The sequence below is a fragment of the Vombatus ursinus genome, unplaced genomic scaffold, assembly GCF_900497805.2.
Source record: "Vombatus ursinus unplaced genomic scaffold, bare-nosed wombat genome assembly UNPS02001287.1, whole genome shotgun sequence".
Lineage (NCBI taxonomy): Eukaryota > Metazoa > Chordata > Mammalia > Diprotodontia > Vombatidae > Vombatus > Vombatus ursinus.
The window spans coordinates 19,526,841-19,535,552 of NW_020941065.1; positions in this window are offsets into that span (position 1 = coordinate 19,526,841).

Sequence of the window (8,712 nt, forward strand, 5' to 3'; positions counted from 1 at the left end):
GGTCAAAATGAAGGTGAAGGACGGGCTTCATGGGGCGAAGCAGAGGAAGGTTAGGGGTCATAGGACAAAGGCGAGCCAGAGGCAGGGGCAGTGTGTAGCTCTGAATAGAACCCACTGCCCCGAGTTGTCTGGACTCTAACCCCTGACTATCCCTGCCCAGTGATTCCTGCCTCATGGAGGCCGAAAGGGCCTCAGAGGCAGCTGGTCCCTCCAGGATATCCCTAAGTGAGCTGACCCCCGTCACACCCCTGCCCAACAAAGCCCAGCAGCTGCCCGTCACATCCAGGTACAGTTACCAAATCCTCTGTTGATGTTTCAAGCCTTTCAGATCTTGGGCTCTCCCTATCCTTTCAGGATGCTTTGTCAGACCCCGCCCATCCAGCCCAGCCACAGGACTCCTTACTAGCCTTCCCTCCAGTATCTCCCTTTCAGCCTCCCTCTCTCTGCACAAGCTGTCTGTCCCTCATACCACTGGCAGGTGGGGCTTGACTGAGCCAATCAGTAAAATCGCCCCATCCCATGTAAAGGAACCACAAGGATCTTTGTAAGGTGAGAATGCATACAATTGAATCAATCAGAGGTGTGAATTAGGTGTGAACAAGGCCTCCTGGGATAGAATGGAGACCCCCTGAAAACAGGGATTGTTTCATTATTTGACCTTATACAGTATCCCCAATGACTAGCACAGTGCCTGCAATAGAGTAAGTGCTCTATAAATGATTGGTGATATACTCTGTGCTTGAAGACCTCCAGTGATGGAGAGCTCACTACCTCACCAAGCCGGACATTCTATGTTTGGACAATTCTAATTATTAAGAAGTTTCCCCCTGCATCAAAGATAACTAAATTTTAATAATTGCCTTTTGGAAACTCCCCACCCCTCTCTGCTCCTGGTTGAGCCCTGGGGGGGGGGGCAAACAAAACAAGTCTGATCTCTCTTCCACAAACAACAGTTCTGGTACATAAAAAGAAGATCACATTCCCGTAAATCTCCTCTTCCGTTGGCCACCAATTCCTTCAGCCCATCCGTATATGGTAGCATCTTCAGGCCCTTCCTCATCCTGGTCGCTTCTTCTGGCCACTCTCCAGTCCATCAATGTCTGAAATAGGGCCCTAGGACTGGCCATGAGAGGCCAGCTGTGTCCAGCCAGGGACCAGTATGGAGGGGAAGAACCAGAGTGAGGGGCCCCCGGCTTCTGAGTCACGGACACAGAAAATGTTAGAGCGTGTGCGAAGCAATCTCAGACAATTGAATGTAAAGTGTCAGAGATGAGAAGGATCTTAGAACACAGAAAAGAGAGAATGTCTCATCTTGGGGGTGGGAGGTTCTTAGAACAGGGAATGTCAGAAGTAGGAGAGGCCTTAAGACATGGAGTGTCAGAGCTGGGAGGGACCTTAGATCAATGGATGTCAGGGCTAGGAGGGGCCTTAGAATAGGGGATGTCAGGGCTGGGAGGGGCCTTAGTACAAGGGCTGTCAGGGCTGGGAAGGGCCTTAGTACAAGGGATGTCAGGGCTGGGAAGGGCCTTAGTACAAGGGATGTCAGGGCTGGGAGGGGCCTTAGTACAAGGGATGTCAGGGCTGGGAGGGGCCTCAGAATAAGGGATGTCAGGGCTGGGAAGGGCCTAGGGTCTGCAGAATTGTTCACAAGGCCCTCACCTCTCTCTTGCACTGCTAATATCTTTAAGGGAAAGACTGGCTTTTGGTAGAAAGATCCCAGTCTAGAAGGCTGGAGACCTGGGTTCCAGACTCGTCTCTCTCAGCAGCTATCTCGTCGCCTTGGACAAATCACGCCCCCCTCTGGTCTTCAGTTTCCTCATATATAAATGCAGATTAAGCCTCTCCCTCTGCACACATTCTCTGTTCTAAAGTCCTGTCCAGGCAGACCCTCTGTCCTAAGGCTTCTCTCGCCTCTGAGATGCTCGTTCTAAGCCGTGCTGTCCTCTTCCTCCCTAGACCAGTTCCTAATACGGACACCGAGCAGCTGAGTTCCTGGTATGGGGAAACTCTTGAAATAAAACTGGATTTATTGTGTGGGCTGGGGATGACATGAGAGCTGCAGGCCTAGTGACTGGCCCCGAGCCCCCACCGAGGCCGGCTCATCTGGTCTCCGTGCAGCTGCTGTTCCAGGGGAGAGTCAGAAACATCTGGCTTGCTGTTTGCTCGCTGGAAAGCCCTGTGCCTCCCAGGGAGGGAGGCTCCTTACTGGGGTCCAGATCTGGATCAGAGCATGGAGAGACCGCTGTCTTCTGTAGCCTGGGGCCTGGGAACGAGAGCTGCTTTTCCCAAGTTGGAGCTTCAGTACATGCTGCTAAGTCCATTTTCTGGTTCTGGTCTCTGGTTCTCAGCACTGGAAAAGCGAGCTTTGGGCCCAGGTGAGGCAGTGGCTAGCCGTGCGTCGCCATAGAATCCTAAGATCCTAAAAGCTCAGTGCTGGAAGACGCCTTGTAGACCATCCAGTTCCACCTAACCAGTACTTAAGCACCAGGCACTGCGGGAAGCCCGACATAGAGACAACATGAAATCTCCCCCTTTAGAACGTTAGCTCCTTGAGGGCAGGGACTGTCTTTTGCCTCTCGTTCTATCTCCAGGGCTTAGCACAGGGCCTGGCACCTAGTATGGGCTTAATAAATGTTTATTGAATGAACCAACAAAATCAGACCTGCCCTCAAGGAGCTTACGTTCTAGCATACCTAGTGAACCCATCAGCAAGCAGGACATGGTGGTCCTCTGCCTCAGACTGAAGATCCCTGCGGATGGGGAACTCACGGGCAGTGGGCTGGAAAGCAGTGAGCCTTGGCCTAGCCGCCCAACACTGCAGGTTCAAATCCCGGCTCTGACGCTCACTACCCATGTGACCTTGGCTAATTTATAGCAGGGCCAAGCCTTTAGGGTTGGTGGAGACCCAGGGGACCATGTAGGCCTGTCCCTTATTGCACAGATGTGGAAACTGAGAGCCAGAGAGGGAAGAGACCTTCCCAAGGTCACACAAGTAGTTACTAGTGCCATGGGAGGCAGTGTAGCCCCGTGAAAAGTGCATTGATTCTAGAGACAAGGGACCTAGGTTCAAATCCCGCCTCTGACCCTGACTACCTGTGTGTCCTTGGGAAAATCTCGGTTTCCTCATCAACGAAATCAGAAGGTTGAACTCAATGATCAGATTAAGTCTCTTCCAGCTATACATCTGTGAGCCTCTTTGCACAGCTCTGCCCTGAGGCTCGTTGAGCCTCAGTTTCCCCATCTGTAAAATGGGAAAACAGAAACCCTAAATAGGCAATGAGAAATGAAAGCGCTTTCACCACCTACATCCTACTTGGTGTCATTCTTATCATGGCCCGTGGCAGTCCGTCCCAGTCTGGGACAGCTCTTAATTGCCTGCTGAATAAGCCCCTGACCTCCCCTGTTCAAGTGGGATGTTCTCCCAACACCTCCGTCTCTCCCCGTATCTCTATTATTAGTCAGAATGTCCTCATCTTAAAACCAGATGGGGAAAGCATGAGAGAGCCTGGAAGTCTGAATGCCGCCGGAAGCTAGGGGTCTCTGGGAAACAGCAGATGGCTGGGCACCAGAGCCAGAGGAAGGATGGGGGCCTGCCCTGCTCAGCGGCTCGCACCATCAGAAACAAGCCACGTCTACACTTGGCTTTGGGATACTCCAGGCCTGGCCCTTCACCCCTGCCAAAGGATGCTCTCTCCCCAAGCCCAGGAGAGTTACTGGAACTGTTCTCAGTCCAGCTCCTCTCTGCACTCTGAGGCCAGCCTGAGCGTGGGAGTCAGTGCAGTGTTCCAGTAGAGGGTTGGGTTTGGAGGCAGAAAACCCGGGTTCAAGACCAACCTCTGATACTTAATAACTGTGCGGCTTTGGGCAAGTCCCTTAACCTCTCTGGGCCTCAACTTTCTACCCTATAAAATGAGAGGGTGGGATTAGATAATCTCTTGAGGTCCTTGTCATCTCAGATAAATGTATTCACACACACACACACACACACACACACACACACACGCCTAGTTGATATATCCTGAACTCTCAACACTTCATCTGCCACCTCCATGTGCTTGCACTGGCTGTGCCCTGTGCCAGGAATGCTCTTCCTCTTCACTTCTCCCTCTGGCAACCCTCGAATCTTTTCAAGTCTCAGCTCAAGTGCCCCCTCCTACAAGAAGCATGACCTAATCCCTCCCTTCCTCCAACTTCAATGGCTAATACTCTCTCTGCTTTTGCATTGTATTGTAATTTTTTTTGGGGGGGGGAACTAATTTATCTGTATAAAAGATGTTTTCTCCCAGTAGAATGTAAGTTCCTTAGGGTAGAATCTGCTTTGCTTTTGCTCATAACACAGTGCCTGGTCCATAGTGGGGGGTTAATCTATGCTTCTTAATGAGTAAATGAATGAATGACTGAACTTTTGGGTCATGTGAGCAGCAAGATGGAAGACTAGACAATTTGTCTGATCCCTAGGACCCCTCCAGAACAGAAATTATGCGCCAATGATGACGCAACTTCAACTGTCTCCATGGTCTAGGACACCCAGAATCCAAAAGAAGGTGAAAAAACAAGCCCATGAACTGACACTCTCCAACCCTGAGCTCACTCGGCCCCTCTCTCTCTAACCTCCAAAGCTATCAGAAGCAAGGTCCTACTAGCAGACCCAAAGACATGACACAGGCTTATAACAAAACCTAACTATACACCCTGGTTCCCCCCTTCCTCTTTCCGATGCCATGGAGACCCCAGCTCCAGGCTGTAGAAGTTTGCTCAGGACTCAACAGTCAGCTTGGCCCCAGCCCTTGAAGAGCAAAAACCTGGCAGAGACTGCAACCTCGTAGTACTAATGCTGCAAAGCTTTGAGCCGCCAACGTTGGGCCAGAGAACCAAAGAACAGAGGGAGTGGGACAGGTCACCAGGAGAGGACACTATATATGTGGAAGGCTGTCCAGCGCTCCACAAACCCTGAGAGAAAGAGCACAGCAACCAGTTGAGGCCAGGTATGACCACCCAAAAATCAGATGCAGCAGAGACCTAGGCTGGTAAACCATGAATTATCCAGTATGGGAGGATGCTGAGACGCTTTGAGATCTAGTCCCCAAGGAAAACAAAATCAGAGGGAAGGGGATCAGAAAGTGAATAGTGAGGAAAATAAAGTAGGAGAGGAGAGACTGAAATTACCAAAGACTTCAGGAAGAAGAAAACTCAAGGATCTTGAACATAAACAGATAAATCAACAGAAAAAATATTAACAGGCGAAAACATGGCCTCCAGATCGAGTAAATGAGTTCAGGCATCTATGAATTAATACTGCCAAAAAAGAAAATTATTTCATACATGATGAAACAGACCCCATGGAATTCGGGGAGAATATGGAACCATATCACACTATTCCTGAGCAGTTCAAAAGAGAAATAATCATCACAAGAGCAGAATTTATGGCCTGCACAGCAAAAATAATGGGCAGAAAAGAAAAACTAGAATCTGAAATAGCAAGTATCACCGAAGAGACAAAAGAGAGAGCGGCAGATCAGGAATGCAAATACTCAGAAGAGAAGGACAGGCTAGAAGAAAAGATCCAAAAAACAAGAACATTCGAAGAGAACGTGCTCACGGTGCGTGCAAAACATACATGTCTTGAAGACAGGACGCACAGAGACAACCTAAGCATCACAGATCTCTCAGGAGAACATTATGGAACAATCTTAACACCATAATGAAGTGGTAGAAGAGACCTGTCCAGAACTTCTGAGCTAGAAAATAAATTTCCAGCTGAATGTTGTTTGTCCTTCGTGCTCAAAGAGGATCAAAATGACATCGTCGTGTCAGGGTCCATGTACAGTATGTCCGACTATGGCTGATCAGACCAATCTGAGCTCGGAATGTTCTATCACAGGTCAGGCACAATTTGTCCACATGAACATTTGGGGTGGAAACGTCTCTAAATTTGCACATCTCGCTTTTCTTTTGAGCTCCTTCAATTCTGCTTCACTCACAGAACGCAGTGCCTTCTCTGATGAGGGCACGCCATGCAGGGCGGTCCTGGGCCAGTGTCTCCCACGTCACACAATCAATTCCAAAGTGCTTACGAGAGACCTTGAGAGTGTCCTTGTATCGCTTCTTCTGACCACCGTGCGAAGGCTTGCCCCGTGTGAGTTCTCCATAAAATAGTCTTCCAGGCAAACGTATATTTGGCATTTGAACAACGTAGCTGGCCCATCAGAGTTGTACTCTCTATAGTAGTTTGAATGCTTGGCAGTTAAGTTCGAGAAAGGACCTCAGTTCCTGACGTCTTATCCTGCCAGGTGATCTTCAGAATCCTCCTAAGACAATTCAAATGGAAGCAATTCAGTTTCCTGGCATGGCGCTGGTAGACTGGCATACAGGCATACAACAATGAGGTCAGCACAACGGTTCTGTAGACCTTCAGTCTGGTAGTCAGTCTAAATCTTCTTCTCTCCCACATTTTCCTACGGAGCCTCCCAAATGCTGAGCCAGCTCTGACAATGCCCACATCAACCTCATTGTCTATGTGGACATCCCTGGAAAGTATACTACCGAGGTAAGTGAACTTATCCACAGCATTCAATATTTCTCCATTTGCTATAACTGATGGTTCCACGTATGGATGGTGTGGTGCTGGCTGATGGAGCTCCTGTGTTTTCTTGCTGTTAATTGTTAGGCCAAAATCAGTACAAGCAGCAGAGAGTCCATCCATACTTTGTTGCATCTGAGCTTCAGAGGCTGCATTGAGTGCACAATCATCTACAAACAAAAAATCATGCACCAACTGTCCCTTCACTTTAGTCTTGGCTTGTAGGTGAATGAATGAATGAATGAATGGAGTCTCTGGGTCTCAGACACAAGGGTCCAACAAAATGCCTCCCCCCGCTTCAACCCTTCACACCCAGGAATTAGGAAAACTAGCAATGATAAAGTCTTGTCTTGCCTCTGCTATAGGTACTCAAACCTAATCGAATGAAGATTTACTGAGGGTTTCCTACATGTGGAACATGGCAGCAGGCACAAGGTTGAAGATAAGATAAGACCTGAATATTATGTTCTGTTCTGGGTAGCCCAGTTTAAGAAGAAGGGTGAAGGGCCTTCGGTTCATGTCATGTGAGTGTGGCCTTCATGGCACTGAGGACCCTCATTCTGACTCCCTGATGAAAGAGTTGGGCCCCTGGGCAAGGCCCCATCTCCCCTTCCGGGTTCTAAGGGCACCTCCGAGGGCTCAGGGTGATTCTTCTCTAATGCCAGTGGCTTGAGCCCCCATTCCAAGATGTTCATCCCGATTAAATGCCAGTAACAGTATCTCTGCCCAGCAGGGATTCTGGCACCCCAGTATCATTTAACCAATTAACATAAGCTAACTTTTACAAAGGCAATCAGGAAGAGAAATACAAAAATTCCCCTCCAATACCCAGGGATCCTGGCAGCTGGGTGGTGCTGGGCCTGGAGCCAGGAAGACTTGGGTTCAAATCTGGCCTCAGACACTTCCTAGCTTTGTGACCCTGGGCAAGTCACTTAACGATGTTTGCCTCAGTTTCTTCATCTGTAAAATGGGGATAAAAATAGCACCTACTGCCCAGGGTTGTTGTGAGGATTAAATGAAATGCTATTTGTGAAAAGGGCTCAGCACAGTTCCTCATACACAGTAAGGGCTATATAAATGTTCTTATTTTTGTCGTTACCCTTTTGGTCCTGGGGGAGAATGGGCCCAAATTTGTAGCAGTTTCCACAATTGTGCCCCCTCCCACACACCCCCCCACACACAAGTTTACTTCCTAATGTGGCTACCTCTAACCACTCCTAGACTGGGTCAAGCTGGTCACTGGGGACTTCACTCCTGGCTGGGCTCAGCTGTTCATGGAATCTGGCTCCCAGACCTCCCGTGGGAGACCCACTCTCCCAACCCTTTACAGGTTACAAGGCCAAAATCTAGTCTGATACCAATGCCCAGAGGCAAAGAAGGCCACATGTTGGCAGCCCAGGGCAGTGAGGGTAAAGGGGGCAGGCTCCCTCCCTCCCTCCCCAGACAGAGGCTTCCAGCAGGCTTTTCCCGGATTGCAGCCCAGGGAGGTAACACAGGTCAATGATTTCTTCCTTTCGAATGCATGCTCAGCTCCAGGTGAGAGATCTCTCAGAGGCGCCAGTGTTCTCCACCTGGTTATCAGGCGAGAGAACAGACATAGCCCAGGACCCCCCGGTGAGGACGGCTTCAGCTGAGCGTGGCCAGGATTGGCTGCAGGAATTCAGCTCCCTTTGGAGTGCCTTAGTGGTTCTCAAGAATTTGAGGGCTGACCCCTAGAGAAGGGATCAGCCTTATCCTGCCTGGCCACAGAACCCGGTACTGGGTCTAGGGAAGCAGGTTTAGGCCCAACTGAAGGAAAACCTCCCTAACAATGAGAGACACCCCAAAGTGAACTAAGCTGCCTGGAGGGACTTCCCATCCCTGGAGGTCTTTAGGTAGAGGCTGGAAGGCCACTGATTAGGTGTGTTGTACATAGGAGCACAGATTAGATATCTCAGAGATCTCTTCCAATTCTGCGATTCTCGGCTACCTTCCCTCTATCTCTCCCTCCTTTCCTCCTTCCCTCTCTTCCTTTCTTCCTACCTTCTCTCCTTTTTATCCTCTCTTTTCTTCCTTCCTTCCTTCCCTCCCTCCCTTCTTTTTCTTCTCTTTTCTTCCTTCCTTCCTTTTTATCTTCTTTTCCTCCTTCCTTC